This window comes from Canis lupus, chromosome X (genome assembly GCF_003254725.2).
Source record: "Canis lupus dingo isolate Sandy chromosome X, ASM325472v2, whole genome shotgun sequence".
NCBI lineage: Eukaryota > Metazoa > Chordata > Mammalia > Carnivora > Canidae > Canis > Canis lupus.
The window spans coordinates 40,588,501-40,606,999 of record NC_064281.1 but is presented as its reverse complement, the minus strand read 5'-3'; the positions used below and the strand labels follow the sequence as shown (position 1 = coordinate 40,606,999).

The 18,499-nt window shown below is 39.1% G+C and overlaps 1 protein-coding gene across 3 annotated transcripts in view; it reads right to left on the bottom strand.

Moving 5' to 3' along the window:
• The window catches only part of JADE3 (jade family PHD finger 3), a 137,174-nt gene that overhangs the window by 73,210 nt on the left and 45,465 nt on the right, over positions 1 to 18,499 (bottom strand). The gene's annotated exons all lie outside the window — the stretch shown is intronic.

Here is an 18,499-nt window from a genome sequence, read left to right as displayed (position 1 = left end):
CCCAAGTCTTAGCACAGGGTCCTGCAAAAAGTAAACATTCAAAAGAGTAACAGATGCTCTGGTGCCCTACCCAGATTCCCTTTACCTAGCAAACATGCCCATCTCCCAGTTACTGCCTGTTGTTGGCTGCTAATGGTTCCCAGAGGTCCCCCTCACTAAGCATAGGGGTCTTGTCCGGGAGATTATACTCTCCCAGTCTCCCTGGGGGCAGCTAGCAGCCAGTTCTACAACCTGCCTCACTCTAACCACAACATGGTAAGACTATAAGACTTTCCTAAGACCATATTCTTCCTTTAGCTCCTTCTTCCCTACCCTCTTATCCTCACTCCCTTATCAGTTTCCCCTGAGAATACTCCCTCAAGAAATCATATACTTTCAAATACCATCTCAGGTTCTGCTTCTAGGCACCCATACTACTCAAGACAACAAGTAAATCTTCATTAAGTGGTATACTTTTAAAAGTATTTCAGAATAAAATTTTTTGTTAAGCAAAACCATAAATAAGTACAGTGCAATCTTGGAGTAACTTCATGATGCACCTCAGTGTCTTATATTTGGATATACTATTCAGCTGTTTATTTTCTAGTCCTCTATTCAATGTAGAGACTTTATAAAGGCATCCTTTCCTTCCTTACCTCCCACAATGAGAATACCTTTGTTTTGGCAGAAAGGAAATGTGCACCAGCCCTCACCTTGCACCCCTGGGAACAGTAATTTGATGGCAGTTTTCAGATCTTATTCCTACTATAATCTCAACCAAAATGATTAACAGCATGCTGACTTATTTTAACAGTGACTGTGAGCCAGGCAAAATACAAATGTATAAAGTAAATGCCTTCCCTGGGTGAAACTCTCTTTTAAAGGAGCACTGTCTGGAAGTCAACCCAACTGGGATTATTTGGGACTGGAATCTAAGTCTGTGGTTTGGTGGCTACTTGACTTCCCATTAATATTACCACAGAAGGGTAGGCAGGCAGGCAAGGAAAAGTGATTAACTTAAACACAGCCCTTTCCTTCTATATGCCCAGGAGACAGACTTATGAAATGCATGGTCAGTGCAAGAAGCTCCTTTTCACTGCCCTCTGTGGGGCCATGCAGCAGTTTACAAAATAATCTAAGGCTCTGCTTTAAACGTGTTCACACCCTTTGACCCAGAAATTCTACTTCCAACACTCATTTTTGAAAAATAATACAAAACACAGAAAATAATTATGGACAAAAATGTCCATTAAAACTCCGTAATAAAAATAACTGAAACCTAGCTATCAAACAAAATAGGAATAATTAAAAAGTATTATCATATCTCATTCAATCAGGTAAAGATGGTATAAGGGGAAATTTTTATGTTAAAATGTTAAGCGGAAAAAACAGTATAAAAACTGGTTTTATAGTGAAATTACATGAAATAAAATATGTAGAAAACAGGTGAAGGCTGTAAGTAAATTTACAAACATTAGTTACATTAGTAACACTAAAGTGATGGATTTGGGGGTAATAAAAACATTCTTTCCAGGGCACCTGGGTGGCTCAGTGGTTGAGTGTCTGCCTTTGGCTCAGGTCATGATCCTGGGGTCCTGGGATCAAGTCCCACATCAGGCTCCCCGTAGGGAGCCTGCTTCTCCTTCTGCCTATATCTGTATCTCTTATGAATAAATAAATAAAATCTTTTTAAAAACCCCATTCTTTCCAATTTTTTTCCACTGTCCACATTTTTATAGTACACATACAGGGCATTTATAATTAGAAAAAAATACTTCGAGGATTTCAAGATACCTGTCCCTCATGTCACCCACAAATGATGCAGCTGACCTGAAACACTGAGGCTATAAAAATAGCTGTCACTGCCATTCAACATGGACATTAACCAGAGTTGGAAAAAAATCCAGAAAAGCACAATACAATTAATTACATTGAGAAGCCTCCATATTATAAACATAGCCCCCAAAGCACAAAACTTTGTAGTTTGGTTAAAGACAAATATCTAAAGCAATGGTTCCCAACTGAAGGCAACTTTATCCTCCAAGGGACATGTGGTGACATTTAGAGACATTTTTGGTTGTCACAACTGGGAAGGGGGGTGTTACTGGTATCTGTGGGGTTAGAGTCCAGAAAAGCTGCTAACCATTCTATACAACCCACGGGATAGTCTCTTACAATGCACAGATGTATCTGGTCCGAATTGTCAATACTGCCAAGGTTGAGAAATCTTGCTCTAAAAGGATGAAGCAGAAATAGATAAGACTCAAGAAGAGTGCAGAAATGATTGACTTGAGTTTATTCACCCAATCACAGAGTAAAAGTAACAAAGGGGCACTCCCTGAAACCTAAAGGCAATTTTATCAAAAAGAAAGCAGGACTTTGAGCAATGCTTAGAGAACTTAGAGAACTCATTAGCTCAAGAAGTGGAACAGAATGAAAATGTAAACAGGTTCAAGAAGGGCTGAGATAAAATCAGGGTGGATAAATCCATGACGGTATTTGGAAGTAATCCTTAAGTAAAGAAACATCTGAAAAGTCCAGCTCCCTTAGGCTTTCAGGAAAATATCCTTTAGAGCCATTAACAGAGATGGACGTTTGAGTTAGGTCACTGATCAGACCAGAGAACACTTCTTATATCCTTAAGGGTCAATTCCCGCCCATGTGGGCAAAGAATCTCCTAAACTATTCCTTAAACAGAAATCATGAATACTATGAATATGTTTCTTGAACTGGTTAGCTTTGCTTTGTGGTAAACAATACTAGCCTCCACGTTGAGGCCATTTGAGTCTACTGCCTATGGTTTAATTCAGAATTCATCCCTCTCTACACAATAATTCAATCCATCACTACTTCAATGCAATGTTGTGGAAACATAACTTCCCTTTAAGCCTGTTCACCTCACATATCTTTCTTCTCTACCACATTTCAGTAGTCAGTGACTATAGCCATAAATATCTATCTAGAAACTGAGTAAACAAAAAATAAGAAAAAGAACATAGCCTATATATTTTACTGCTCCTCCTCATCCCCAACAAAATCTTTGTCTTTAAAAAAGAGATACCAGAAGTTGGAGTAGATGAACTTTTCTGTATTTTCTAAAAGAAGACTACCTTCATCTCATTCTGTATGTATTTGTCATTTTAAAAGCTTATTTTAAGAAATTAAGACACGTCATCTGTCTTATGAGTTCCCTGTGACCAGATGAGGAATCTGGAGGTCAACTTTTTTCCAAAGCCCTCAAGACACATTAAAGAAAAAAGAAGAAAATACAAATTTACCTAGACAGGTTCCTGCCACTCAGAGTAGTATTTCCATGTCAACCACAGTTATCTCTATTGCCAGGAAGCAGGCTTACCCTCTTTAAACCAACTTGTTAACTTATTTGGGCATTTCAAACCTCCTGAGTAGAAATCACTTTGCATAGAAAGGCCGGCCTGGGAAGTGAGTTTAAATCAAGGTTCAGTCAACTTTTTCTGGAAAGGACCAGCTAGAAAATATTTTTGGCTTTATGGACCATATGGTCTCTGTTCCAACTACTCAAATCTGCTATTGTAGCATGAAAGCAGTCACAGACAGTACATAAACAAATGAGCATGGCTCGGTTCCAATAAAACTTTATTATACTGAAATTTGAATCTCATATAATTTTCATGTCATGAAATATTATTCTTCATTTTCAACCATTTAAAAATGTAAAAATCATTTCTAGCTCACAGGCCACAGAGAAATAGGTGGCAGGCTAGATTTGACTTATAGGCCATAGCTTGTCAACCTGTGGTCTAAACTACAAGAAACAAACCTACCTACCTACCTACCTACATTCATTCATATAAATTTTTTTTTCATTCATATAAATTTTTATTATTATTTTTAAGTAGGCTCCATGACCAGCATGGAGCTCAGGCAGGGCTTGAACTCATGACCCTGAGATTAAGACCTGAGCTGATATCAAGAGTTGGATGCTCACTGACTGAGCCACCCAGGTGCCCCAGGAGACCTTTATTTTAATGAAAGAAAGAATATTGAAAAGTGGAAGCCTACAACTGAATTATCACTCTCCTAACGTCACCTCCCTCCTTCTTAATCTCTCAGCCCACTGTTTGGCTGATACAGACCTCACTGAAAGGTTTCAGCCTGGGTGGTCTATTCTGTGATATTATCTTGACAGATTTTAATGGTCGTAGGCCTTTCTAAATTAAAATCTGTTTTATGCCTTTTAAGGGGAAAAAAGTCCCAGTTCTAGTAAGTTTTTAAAAATTAGCAGTACATGTTCTTCTTAAATTATGCACATATATTTAACAATTTCAACTACACATATAAGTAGGCTTAATTTTAAGAATAAAAAGAGATATACGTACAAAACATGAACCCTCTTAAGATAAAATACCATTTGCAAATAAGACCTCTTAAGAATAAACTAAGTCAATAAGAATAGCTTTTACTATGATATACGCAATTCTCCAGATAGAAACACAAACAGTTTTTAAAAATAGTTTCCAATATGCCTCATCTGCTGCTGTGAGTTGCTTCCACATTGGGATTTTTGCTCACAGGTACCCCCTAGTACATTTATAACATCTACTCAATTTAAAGTGATCATCATAGTTTATTAGGAGGAAAAATAACCTTTATCTCAGGTTTTAGTAACAATAAAAGGCAGGTAAGCCTTACATATAGGTCAAAAAAACAGAAACAATCCCAAACTTACTGAGCAAGTTCAAATCCACTGCACACCAACCGTTAATACTGTGCTACTAGAGGGCTGGCACTGCACTGGCCACCAGAACTGAGAAACCAACTCCTCTGGCTCCCTCAGGGCCAGGGTCACAGGACCAGGTGCACTAGACACATTTTCATGGCTTGGGTGATCACAGCCTCAAACTGGTAACCAATGATGTGTGACAAACCAATCAGAAAGGGGTTTCGGTGTTAATCCCAAAATCAATCAAATTGGTTGGGGGTGAAGTGGAGGGGGATTGAGGTTAAACCCTCACCTCCGGTTAGAGCAATGCCTAAGGCAAAGGAGCAGTCAGACATGCAAATTGACATACAAGGGAAAGAGTCAGTACTGACTTTGAGGGCAACAAAAAGTGAGGGAAAATGAAATAGCCACAAATCTTCCTCAGAAGAAATTAAAGGGACTGGGGCACAGATGCCAACACAAGTTAAGCCCCCAAGAAAATATATCTAGCCTCTCCAGCACAGGTTCTCAATCCCCATTTCTCACTGGAATCATCTGGGGAGCTTGTAAAAACCCCAATGCCCAAACCACACCCATTACCAATTAAATCAGAATCTCTCTTTTCAAAGGACCAGCTTTTGGATTCACTGTTTCTCTCAACTGTTTTTGTTTTCAATTACATTAACTTCTCTTTTTCTTTATTGTTTCCTTCCTCCAGCTTGCTCTGAGTTTCTTTTGCTCTTTTTCCCTATTTTCTTGAGGTTAAAGCTTAGATTTTTCATTTGAGATCTTTCATCTATCCCTCATATAATCATTCAGTGTCATAAATTTCCCATTGGGCACTGATTTTGCAACATCCTACAAATTTTGATGCACTGTATTTTCATTTACATTCAGGTCAATGTATTTTTTTAAATTTCCCTAGAGACTTTCTCCTTTACCTGTGGATTAATGAGAAGTGTGTTATTTAGTTTCCAAGTGTTTAGAAACTTTTTAGTAGTCTTCCTGTTTTTGATTTCTAGTTTGATTGCATTATGGTCAGTGAATATACTCTGCATGATTTTAATTATTTAATTTTTGTTGAGGTTAGTTTTTTGGATTGGGATATAGTCTATTTTGGTGAATGTTAGTTACCAACTTGAAACTAACTTGAAAAGAAAGAATATTATGCTGTTGTGGAGCATTCTATGTCAATTATATCCAGTTGACTGGTAGTGTATTTCTTCTACATCCTTGCTGATTTTCTTCTGCCTGGTGGTTCTATCAGTTACTGAAAGGGGCACTGAAGTTCCCAACTTTAATTATGGATTTGTCTATTTCTCAATTCAGTTATGTTGAGTTTTGCCTCAAGTACTTTGAATCTCTGTTATTTGGTGGATACACATTTAAGACTGCTGTGCCTTCTGGATGGATTTACCCTTTGAATCATGTAGTGCTACTCTTGTCCCTGGTAATTTTCTTTGCTTTGATGTCTAATCTATCTGATATTAGTATAGCCACTCCAGCTTTCTTTTGATTGGTGTTGGCATACTATACCTTTTTGCATCCACTTATAAACTACTTGTATCATATTTAAATAGAATAGAGTGAAATGTGTCTATTCCATCTTGTTTGGAACAGCAAGTTTAGTATTTTTGCAACATTACTCTAAAATTAGACATAATATCTCAAAATCTTACTTCAAACAAAAAATTAACTATTAAAAAAGGAAATATATGATACAAAGAGCATCTTATTCATGTTCCTACCATATCTGAAGAGTATCAAATTTAAAAGGAAATGAATCAACCTGAGGATGTGTGAGATTTTCACTTATTGCACTCTCCCAGAAGAAGGAAAGAAACAGGTTAAGAAAATAGGTAAAACTGACAGGCATGAGGGTAACTGGGAGACTGACTCCCTATCTGTGGGCTAATTGGTAACAAGTAAAATCAGTTGGTAACAAGATGTAACTATTTTTCCTTAAAAGATAAATATTCCCCACACCTGGTGCTCCTGGTTTTTCTTTGGGAGTAGGAACTCTTTCTCCAGTACTTGCACTTTCTAGTTTCCCATTCTGGATTTTAGTTATTTTACCACTTACTGGCATTTTCAAAAGGTTAACAGAGAGAATTTAAAATGTATAACTTGAGAAGGAATAAAATTCTAATTAATTAGTTCTGCCACTTGTTAGTTCTGTGAAAGAAATGATGAGTGAGAAAGCTGGAAAGTACTGACTAAAATGTGGCTTTCTGAGAATTAGTTGTGTTCAGTCATTTACGCTGTTCATGCTTCAGTGCCCCAGGAAGCCAGATCTGGATACAGGTAAGTAGTCATTTGAGACAAAACTGCAAAAGGTTACCCCTGAACTGTTTTAAATGCTAACCATAAGGGATCACTAAGCAATCTAAGATAAGGACTAGAGAGCATAGATAGAAACTAATTATCTCCTCTTGGCCCTAGGAAATCAAACTTCATGTAAACTAAAAGCATTCGTATAGGAATATGAATCACAGAGGAAAGGAAACAGGTTTTTCTTTTCTATCCATTTCTCCTATCATCTCAGTGCTATTTTGATCATTCTGAGTAACAGTGTTTTTAAAAAATGGACAGATAAAAAATTAAACTCAAAAATTTGAAATAAAACTCATTGTTGCTGTGTGTGGTAAGTGACTATCCTTTTGAAAAATACCTGTTATGTCTAGACCATAGTTGATTGTCATAGTGATGAAACTGTCCTGGACACTAAGCCTCAATATTTTCTTATCTGAGAATCTGCAGTTTAATTTCATCCTTCAAGATCAAAGGCACATAAATTAACTTGGCACATTGATCTGATGAATCTATGGAAAGTTGCCAGGCAAGTCCACAGATTAACTCATTAGTTTATAATGCTTAAAACAGCTTTGGGCAAACTGTTGAGAACTGAACAGAGGCTAAAACACTCAAAGTCATTCACCAATATATCTTTCTACACAGTTCACTGAAAAACATCTAACCTCTACTTGACCACTCAGTGAGGGAGCACACTATCTATAACAAGGCAGTCCATTCCAATTTTTAGACAGCTCTAAATGAAGAAATAACTTTCTATGAACGGAAAAAAATCTGTCTTTTAACTTCCTAATTCTGCCTTTATACTAGATTTACACTGGTTAACAGGTTCAAATCTCTCCCTACCTTTATCCCCAAACTCTCTTGACCCTACATCATTTTTCTCTATCTAATACCTAATTTCTTTCCCTTCTCTTGCAAACTCCTCAAAAAGTAATCTATGGTTTCTCTTCTCCTCCTTGTTTTTAGTCACTCTACAGACTTCTATCATACCAGAGTCCTTGAAAAAGTCACCAGTTTGGGCATATTTCCCAACCCTCATCTCTAAGTACTTGCATGCAGCATTTGACATGCTGATCACTCTCTCCTCCTTCCCACCAATGCTCCTGAAACAACTACTTTGGTTTCCAAAGGCTTTCTCTGGGTTCCCTCCCTGTGTTGCTCTCTAATATCCTTTTCTTCCTTTAACCATGTCATAAGTGATGGTGTTTCCTCAAAGTGCTCTATGCTACACACATGCTTATGGCTCTAAGAAAGGAAACAAAGGAAAGAAAGAGGGAGGGGAAGAGGAAAAAGATAAAAAAAGAACAAATCCAAAACCCTCTACCAACCATACATATCAACCTGGAAGGTGATTAACACCACGGCCACTGGCTCTTTCTCCCTTCTAGTGGTCTCTCCACTGGCACCTTCCTTTATGCAGGCACAGAACCTAGAAGAATCTCTAAATTCTTCCCCTTCTCTCACCTTGGATCAGTCATCAAATTCTACCAAGTTAACCTCTGAAATTATCTTCTAAATCACTAGTCCCATTTTAACCTTCATTTTCCTAGTTTGGGACCTAACCATCACCTAAAACCAGGACTATGATAGCAACTTCTTAACTAACTGATCTTAGGACTTCTGGTCTTGTCCTCAAATTTATCTTCCACCCAACTGCCAGAGACTTAGTTGAAACACAAATTGGGCTATGTCCTTTCATTGCTCAGACTTTAATGGCTTCCCTTTGTCCTTAGATCTTTATTAAGGTCCTCATGAGAGCCAACAAGGTCCTCCACAATTAAGCTGCACCTCATTCTGCAGCTTTATCTTTCACCACACTGCCCTGGGTTTTATGCTCTAGCAACAATGAACCTCTGTAGTTCCCAACCCCCATACTGTTTCTCACCCATATGCTTTGTATAATCATACCATCCTTTCTGTCTGGAAGGTCCTCTTCTCACTTCCTCACTTAGAAATACATAAACTCATCCTTATAAGGCTTAGAAAACATGTCACCTCTTCTAGAATGCCTTCCATGTCTGACTCACTCTTAGCCTGACAATCGCAACAGCAATATGCCCTAGGAATGGCCTGGGTATAGTACCATCATTAACTTAAACTGTTCTGTACCCGGCAATATGTATTTTTAAAAATCTCCAACTAGAATATGAGTTCCCACCAGGCATGGGCTAGAGTTTTTGAAAAATTTGTAATGGATATTATTCTTCCTTTATTTCTTTGAAAATCCTAAACTTCAAAGTCATTCTAAAATGGTTCTCATTGGGAGTGGGAGTAAAATTATCATTTGCTGGGCTCTAATTTGGACAACTGTTCTTACTTTGAAGTTTTAGTTTGCAGGCTAACCTTGGAGAAAGTTCATTTCCCTTCTTCTTTATTTACCCTCTCCATTGAGAGGTACTTCCTCTCAGGATTCTCAGTCTTATCCTACCAAGAGGGAAAAAGGAACAGATTTAGACAGTAAGCCAATAATACATTTGTCTCTGGCCCTGAGTCTCTCTCAGCTCTCTTGCCTGTCACTCTGAATAGAAATAACATCTTTTCCTCTCTGTTCATGGGCAATCCTTGACTTCACAGTCAGGGATCATTTCCTCCATTCACTGAATGTTTTGATCTCCATTATCTACAGAAATACAATCCTCAGACATCTCTACCTTTTTCTGGATCTAGAGTCCAACATGTCAGTAACTAGAGGCCCATGACTAACAGTCTCCACTGGCTGTTTGATCGGTTTCTGGTCCAGAGGTTTACTTTTCTTGATCACAGATATGTCTTTCTAATTTTTATTTTATTATAACTTTGTTTAGAAAGGAGATATGAGTTTGAAGTATGAAGTCAGAGTCATCTTGACCAGAAGCCCTTAGGTTTAAATTTTACAAGTACTACATAATCTGGGTTCAACAAGCTATATAGCCCTTAGGCCAAATCTAGCTCATTGCTTGTTTTTGGTATAGCCTATAAGCTAAGAATGGCATTTATATTTCTAAATGGTTGAAAAAAATCAAAGGAAGAGTAACATTTTGTGACATATAAAGATTATGTAAAATTCTTATTTCAGTGTCCTTAAATATTTATTGGAATACAGTTATATCCATTCATTTATGCTGTTCTAGTTATCAATTGCTGTGTAACAAACAACTGCAAAACAGAATGGCATTAAGAAACCACCATTTTATCACCTCACGGAATTCTATGGGTCAGGAATTCAGATAAGGCATGGCAGGAATGGCTTTTTTCCTACTCTAAGATGTCTGGAACCTCAGCTGGGAAGACAAACAGCTGGAATCATCTGGAGGCTTCTTCACTTATCTGGCACCTTTGACAGGGATAATTTAGCTTAGCAAACACCATCTCCAGCATGCCCACATAAGACCTCTCCAGCTGACATAGCTTTGGGATAGTCAGACTACTTACATGGCAATTTAGGGGTCCCAGCATGAATATTCTAATGAACAAGGCAGAAGCTGAATTCCCTTTTATGACTTAGCCTCAGAAGTCATATACTCCACTGTACTGGTTGATGTCATCACAAGTCAATCTGGATCTAACTGGAAGGACACATAGGCCCTGCCTCCGATGAAAGTAGTGTCAAAAAATCTGCAGCTCTGTTTTAAACCTGCATTTATGGTCTTCACATCATTTAGTACCAAGGATCCAGAATTAACGACTCTGACTTAAAATGTGAGGCACAATCAGGTATTGGAGCACTGGAGTTTCAAAAGAAAAAATCAGCTTCACAAAAGGACTGATATCAAGGCCCTGACTTATAAACAATTTTAATACTTTCCAATTTGTTTCTTATCAGCCTTTAACTCTGAACAGTCAGAACACATGACTTTTTAAATGTTACAGAAGTAACTGAAGCCTTTAAAAAGAAGAATCTGTATTTGTGTGATAAACAGCAAAAAAAAATGGCCCCAATTTTCTATCCTTGTCTTTATTTATGACCTTTCAAGGTGACTTTGAAGCTTCTTCCCATTCCTTGAATCTAGACTGGCTTTATGACTTGCTTAGGGCAAGAGAATAAGGAGAATAAAAGTGGGCCAATTCTGAGCTTTGGGCTCAAGAGGCCTTGCTGCTTCTACTCAGCTTTAGAAATCTGCCCAGTTACCATGAAAACAAGTCTGGGCTAGCCTGCTGCAGGAGAAGATATGTAGGAGCCCAGAGCTCCTGCCCACTACCACTGCTCTGGCGGATCAACCAACCTCAAGTGTAGAGCTCCCTGGTGACCTGTAGTTGACACAGGCATCAAGGGAGACCACCTAAGAACAGCAGAACCACTCAGCTGAACCCAGCCCAAATAGCCAACTCCTAGAATAATAAACTAAGTAATTACTATTTTGAGCCACTAGCTTTTGAAGTGGTTAGATATATAGCAATAGTTAACTGATAGAATTTAGAAGGCAGTTTTTAATGATTAACTATAGAATGGAAATTTCATCACACACTTCAGACCTACTACACTGAGTCACTTCAGACACTGAATGATTCTCCAAAGCAGGAACTACTGCTGGGCTCTACTGAGAAGGGCACTCAAGCTAATGCCGCTATCACAGAGGGGTCAAACACCTGACCCCCCCAAAAAAAGAGGCCTGTAATAGCACCCATACAAATAACAAACATCACTCCATGCAAGTCTCTCATCTTACCTGATGCCAAATGCAGCCAAAAAGTACCTCCTCATGCCAGAGGTAAGTGGCATCTGCAATTAGCAGTTAACTAGTTAACTAGAATGTCAGAGTAACACATCCCACAACCGTAATGAGAGAACTTAACATTGCTATTAGAATGCCTATTTTTTAAGCTATAATCCCCATCCTCTTTTAAAATAAATTTATTAAAATAATTCTGTAAAATAAATCTACAGAAAAAGTTCAAGCAGGGGAGGGGCAGACGGAGAGGGAGACAAGAAGACTCTCCACTGATCAGGGAGCCTGACACTGGGTGATCCCTAGGACCCTGAGATCATGACCTGAGTTGAAATCAAGAGCTGGACACCTAACCGACTGAGCCACCCAGGTGCTCCAATCTCCAACCTCTTTATTTGCCCCAGTGTTACCCTTTGGTGCACTCCCATAAAGGCAGGGCAGATACCAATTCAAAAAATTACTTACACACATGTAGCCACATACACACATACACACACAATCAGAATTCACACATCCAATTATAAGTTGACTTCTGAGAGACCTTCTGAGACAGCAAATGTTTGTTCCAAAAGTGCAATTTCGGGCAGCCTGGGTGGCTCAGCGGTTTAGCGCCGCTTTCAGCCCAGGGCCTGATCCTGGAGACCCGGAATCAAGTCCCACGTCAGGCTCCCTGCATGGAGCCTGCTTCTCCCTCTGCCTGTGTCTGTGCCTCTCTCTCTGTGTCTCTCATGAATAAATAAACTCTTTAAAAAAAAGATACACTCTTATCTTTAAAAAAGTGCAATTTCTCAAAATACTTAGGACATTTTTTTTGCTTGGATTTGCTTTCTGTTCTTTTGCCATCCTATTCCTTTGAATAAAGTCAATGGAAGCAATTTTTTTCCTTTGAGAACGAATTTAATTTTTGGAAACAATCAAATGTCATTCAAAGTCCATTCAAGTGGATATGCAATTGAGGTGTGTAAAACCAGTTTTATCAGTAACAAGCTGGGAAAAGAAACTGCAAGGCTGATTTATAATTCCAGTTATACAGTTATTAGCTGGCAGGTTAAAACCCTAAAAGCACAAAAATCTTCAATGGCTTCCTACTGTTCACAGAGCAGATTTCAAACTCCTAGGCCTAGTATTCAAGGCACTCCTGTGGCCATATTTTCCTTGCACAGTCTCTTCACTAGGGAAGCTAAGCCCCTCACTGGTCCCCATTCACATGTCCTGGTGCTTTCTCGCATCCTGCATCTGTTCATTCTCCTCTCCTGGACCGCCCTCTATGCCCATGTCATATGTCACTATATCGGATACACTACCCACCACTGTACATGACTCAAATAAATATTTATTGAATGAATCAAGGGGTGTCTGGTGGCTCAGTCAGTTAGGCATCTGCCTTCCCCTTGTCATGATCCCAGGACCCTGCTCAGTGGGGAGCCTGCTTCTCCTTCTGCTGCTCCTCCTGCTTGTGCTCTGTCAAATAAGTAAATAAAATCTTTAAAAAATGAATGAATCAATTCCTTGGGTGGCTTATGAAATGCTCTAAAGGTAATTCCAAAAAGGAGAGCTCCAAAAACATTCTAAGCAAGGGAATAAGTAGCTAACCTTCAACATGCATTTTGAGGATGAAGTCACAAAACACTGGAATAGCAATTGATTTGCAGTCATGCCTACTGACTGCCTAAGAAGGACTAGTCAATTAGGTACTGAGAGGATCCCTGGGTGGCGCAGCGGTTTAGCACCTGCCTTTGGCCCAGGGCACGATCCTGGAGACCCGGGATCGAATCCCATGTCAGGCTCCCGGTGCATGGAGCCTGCTTCTCCCTCTGCCTATGTCTCTGCCTCTCTCTCTCTCTCTCTCTCTCTGTGACTATCATAAATAAATAAAATTTAAAAAATAAAAATAAAATCTTAAAAAAAAATTAGGTACTGAGCTAGAAATGAACTAAAAATTCCAGGTTACTCTAGTCTACCCAGACCATGGATCACTGTGTCATTGTATTTAAGATTGCAGGCCTTGGAGTTCTGGATTTCTCTGGGTTTCTCTCAAAATATCCAAATTAAAAACAAACACTACTTTTAGATATATACATAGAAGTGAGATTACTGGATCATTCAGTAGTTCTATTTCCAATTTTTTTAAATGATCTTCATACTGTTTTCCATAGTGGCTGCATCATTTTACATTCCTACCAACAGTGTGTCCAAGGATTTTAATTTCACCACATCTTCACTAACACTTATCTTTTAAAAATACATATAATAGTCATCCTAACAGGTGTGAGGTGATATCCCATTATGGCTTTGATTTTTCACTACCCTGATGATTAGTGATGTTGAGAACCTTTTCATATACCTGCTGGCCATATATATCCAAAAGAACTGAAGTCAGAAACTTGGAGAGGTATCTGCACACCAATACAGCATTATGCATAAGAGTCAAAATATGGCAACAACCCAAATGTCCATCGACAGATGAATGGATACAGAAAATGTGGTATATACATACAATGGAATATTATTTAGCTTTTAAAAAGGGAATTCTACCATTTGTGACAACAAGGATGACCCTGGAGGACATTATGCTAAGTGAAATAAGCCAGTCACAGAAGGACAAATACTGAATGATTCCACTTACATAGGGGTATCTACAGTAGTCAAAGTCATAGAGAGTAGTAAGGTGGTTGCCAGAGGCTGGGAAGAAGGGGAAATGGGGAATTATTGTTCGATGAGTATAAATTTTCAGTTATGTAAGATTAATAAATTCTAGAGATCTGTACAACATAGTACCTATTAATACTATATCATACCCTTAAAAATTTAAGAGGATAGATCTCATGTTACGTGTTGTAACACAAAAGAGAACAAAGAATCTTTTGTGTTTTTTAAAATATTTTTTAATTTATTCATTCATGAAAGACAGAGAGAGAGAGAGAGAGAGAGAGGCAGAGACACAGGCAGTGGGAGAAGCAGGCTCCATGCAGGGAGCCTGATGTGGGACTCGATCTCGGGTCTCCAAGATCATGCCCTGGGCCAAAGGCAGGCGCTAAAACCGCTGAGCCACCCCAGGATCCCCACAAAGAAACTTTTGGAGGTGATGGATAGGTCTATTACCTTGATTGTGGTGATGGTTTCACAGATACATGTATATAACTAAACTCATCATCAAGTTGTATAACACTGAATATATGCAGTTTCTGTGTATCAGTTATATCTTAGAATTGTTTAAAAAAATCCACTAGTTTTGATAGGTGATAGATATGTCACAAATTATTATAAACAATAAAGACTCTCTAAGAATGTATGATATCCTTGCCCCTCTGATAAAGTTAAGACTAATACAATAATAAACTGGGAATGTTTTCAGAGCATTTGTGTGATGAAATCAGTTTATATTTAGTTGAACCACATGAAATTGCCATTGTTGTAGGTCAAAATGTTTTGAGTATTAGCAATTTCATATCATTTGACCGAATACTCCAGAATTTTGCTCATGAACAAAAAATAAGTAAAAAAAGAAAAGACCCCTTCCTTTGCCTTCAAGGCCCTTACACACTCTGGAGAATCTCAATTCTTATGAACTTTTGAGGATTTATAATAAACAAAGAAAAAACACACAAAGCCTTGCCTATACATACATAATTTCTTAGTTCAAAACACCTAGTTTCCTTTAGGAGTTGTATTCCACTTACCAGACTCAAGGTAATTGGCCTGTGAGTCCCCAGTGGAGTATTAGGTCTCTCCAGCTACATCTCAAATTTCTAGGTCAGATCTGAGCACCCTCTTCCCGTGTTCCATTTGCACACTGCAAATAGGCCATCACACCCAGGATTCCTGAATGTTGTTTAATGCAAGGGAAGGTTGTTGATGAAAAGGCATCTAATCATTATCACACGTGGGCTGGTGGTGGTGGGGCTTGATTTTACCCTCATTTCTTCTGCTTTTCCTGCCCCAGAGTTGCAGCCAGCAACTAGCTAGCAGCCAGCTGGCTAGACTCTCTAGGTCTCTTTTTGGTCAGAGCAGGAGAAGCCTAATAAGCAGTATTCCTAACCCTGGATGTGTGGCTGAAGTGGTGAGGCAATTACCCTCCATCTTCCTGGGCAGCCTAACAGGACCCTGCAAGGAGGCGCAGGTGCTGCGACTAACTGGCACACTCCCAGGCTACAGTCAACACCACGTGCTCAGAACAGAGGCTCAATTTTAATCCTTCTGAGACACCATTTCAGGAATCAGCCAATACACAGACATGTAATCAATGTAGTGCTTTTGTGTGCTTGTGTGGGTCTTGAGCTGGTGAATTTTCCATATTAAAATTTTTAGAATTTTCTGCACAGAAATTTTTAGAATCACCCAAGACAAGTATAAATGCAATCTTCTTTTAATGGTAAATGTTATTTCATGAGAAACACTGAATACATAATTTCAGCTCCAATGGTCAGAAGATCCTGTGCTTTCAAGTTTTACTGTTAGAAATGCAAAACAGGGACAGCAAAACTCCATCATCCCACCTCTGTTCCCTCAGTACAGGATGTTTTCCTCTTTCAAAGGTCTTTTTTTAATAAGATCTTTCATCCAGTGTATTTTAAATAAATGATTTTCTCTATTTCCCCAAGCAGATTATTGCATGGTCTAATTAAGTTGTCCCTTAGGAAACATTATCCCTGACATGCAAAGAGAGACAAAACAATAGTGGCAGATTGTGGAAATAGGAATATTTCATTTCTACCAATTGAAAAACTATAAAAATCAAAAGTGCCAAAATTACTCCTAAGCTATTCATACGTACTGATTTGAAACATCAGTAATTTGCAAGAGACTGGTAAAAAGTTCTTAGTTTCTTTACTGTTCTTCCCAGGTTCTGAATTCAGAACCCCACATTCCTACATTGACAGTTGACAAGCATTACAACCACCTAAAAACAGGTTCAGAAGGTTCTGTTGCAGCAGTGTAAGTGATGCCTATTTTTGCAGGGACCTGTCTCAGAAGTAAAGCTGAGAGGGAACGGAGTCTCACATGTTCACTCTTACAGGACTCATTAAATAATTCAATAAAGATATGATGAAAGACCTTGGGCTGGAATTTGGGAAACCTGGGTGTTAGCTCAAATTTCTAGTCCATTACCACATTATTTTTTTTTATTATAGGGGCTTTGTACTAAATTTTAATCTGATAGAACAAACTCTCCTCACAAAATTTCCTGATGATTCTTGGGCATTTACTCTTTTCAAAATGCAAATTTGATAGTGATACTCCTTAGTGTAAAACCCTTCCACTGCTCCTTAGTGTTCACAGATTTCCTTATAGGCCCTTGTAGGGCTATAATTTACTAAGTGGGGAGTACAAGTTTAGGGCCAAAGCTGACGGCTCAAAAGAAGAGGAGAGTCAGTGATACCACACCGGAGAGTCCCTTTCTCTCCCCTGGTTCCTCATCAGGTTCACTCTCTCCTTTGAGTAAGTATTGAACAAATATTTAACAATGATTTGCATGGGTGCTATGTCGGGGTCCTCAAGACCACCTCCAACTTCTGTGATTCACTAGGAGGACCCACAGAACCCAGCACATAATCATACTCTAGGCTATAATTTACTACAGTCAAAGGACACAAAGCAAAATCAGCAAAGGGAAAATGCACACTAAATGGAATACAGGGAAGATCAGGCACAAGCTACCCAGAGTCCTCTCCCAGTGGAGTTACACAAGGATGCACTTAATCTCCCTAGCAACGAGTTGTGACAACACATGTGAAACGCTGTCTACTAGGGAAGCTCATTAGGGACTCAGTGCCCAGAGTTTTGATTGGAGGCTGGTTACATAGGCACCCTCTGACTGGCAAATACCCAAATTCCAGACTCCCAAGAAGGAAAGCAGGTGTTCAGCAGAAACCACATTGTTTGTATAAACAGTTTAGGCACAGTGAGCCACCTTTATCAATCAGTTCTGGGAATGGTGGGAACCCTCCTGAAAATCAAGTTCCCAGATGCCCACCAAGGGACAACCTCGTAAGCAGGGCTTTCAAAGTCAGGTCTGCTATGATTCTCTTTTGCACAGATGCCAATCATTAGCCTGGGCAGGCACCAACAAATCCTGTCCAGACGTGGATGAAGGAAACAAAATCATGAGAGTTCTCTGAGCAAGATACTAAGGGAACAGGAATGGAGAAACACCTATCCTTTCTCAGTGGCAAAAAGGAAGGGGCAATGAGGACTTCCTGGGAGAGGCAATTCCTGAGCCAGGTCCAGACACATGACAGATGTTGTGGCATGTCTAGATTTAAATCCCAACCAGGTGGGTGATCTTGGCTAATTACCTAGACTAAGCTCTATCTCAGGAAATGAGTTACCCGCATGGACCAGAGCTATTAATCACTTTGATTCCCTACTTAAACTTTGTATGGCTTCCAAACCTCTTGCATGCCATGTGGCCTTGTTAGAGGCGGTGCCAACCTACTTCAGCCTCCTCACCTGTGCCTCTCTGCCCCTTCACTCTCTGTGATCCAGCCATTCTGATCTCATTTCAGTACCTGGAATATGCTTCTTTCTATTCCAAGGCTCTAGACATACTATTTACCCCCCTACCCACCCAATGTTTGTCATCACCCTACTTATTTCACACATCTAATTCCTACTCATGTTAGATTTCAATCCAAACAACACGTCCTCAGGGCAGCCTTTGGTCACCTGCTCCAGAGTACATTGGAAACCCTGTCATTTGCTTTTCAGCACCAGTAACTTCTCCTCTATCACTGTGAGTACATTAAAGTCCATTAAAAAAATAAAAAAAAAAGTCCATTTTATTTTACACTTACACACTTCAAGAGGGCAAAAATTATGCCTGTGTTATTCACAGTGATAACCTCTGAGCCTAACATGATACCTATCACATAGTAGG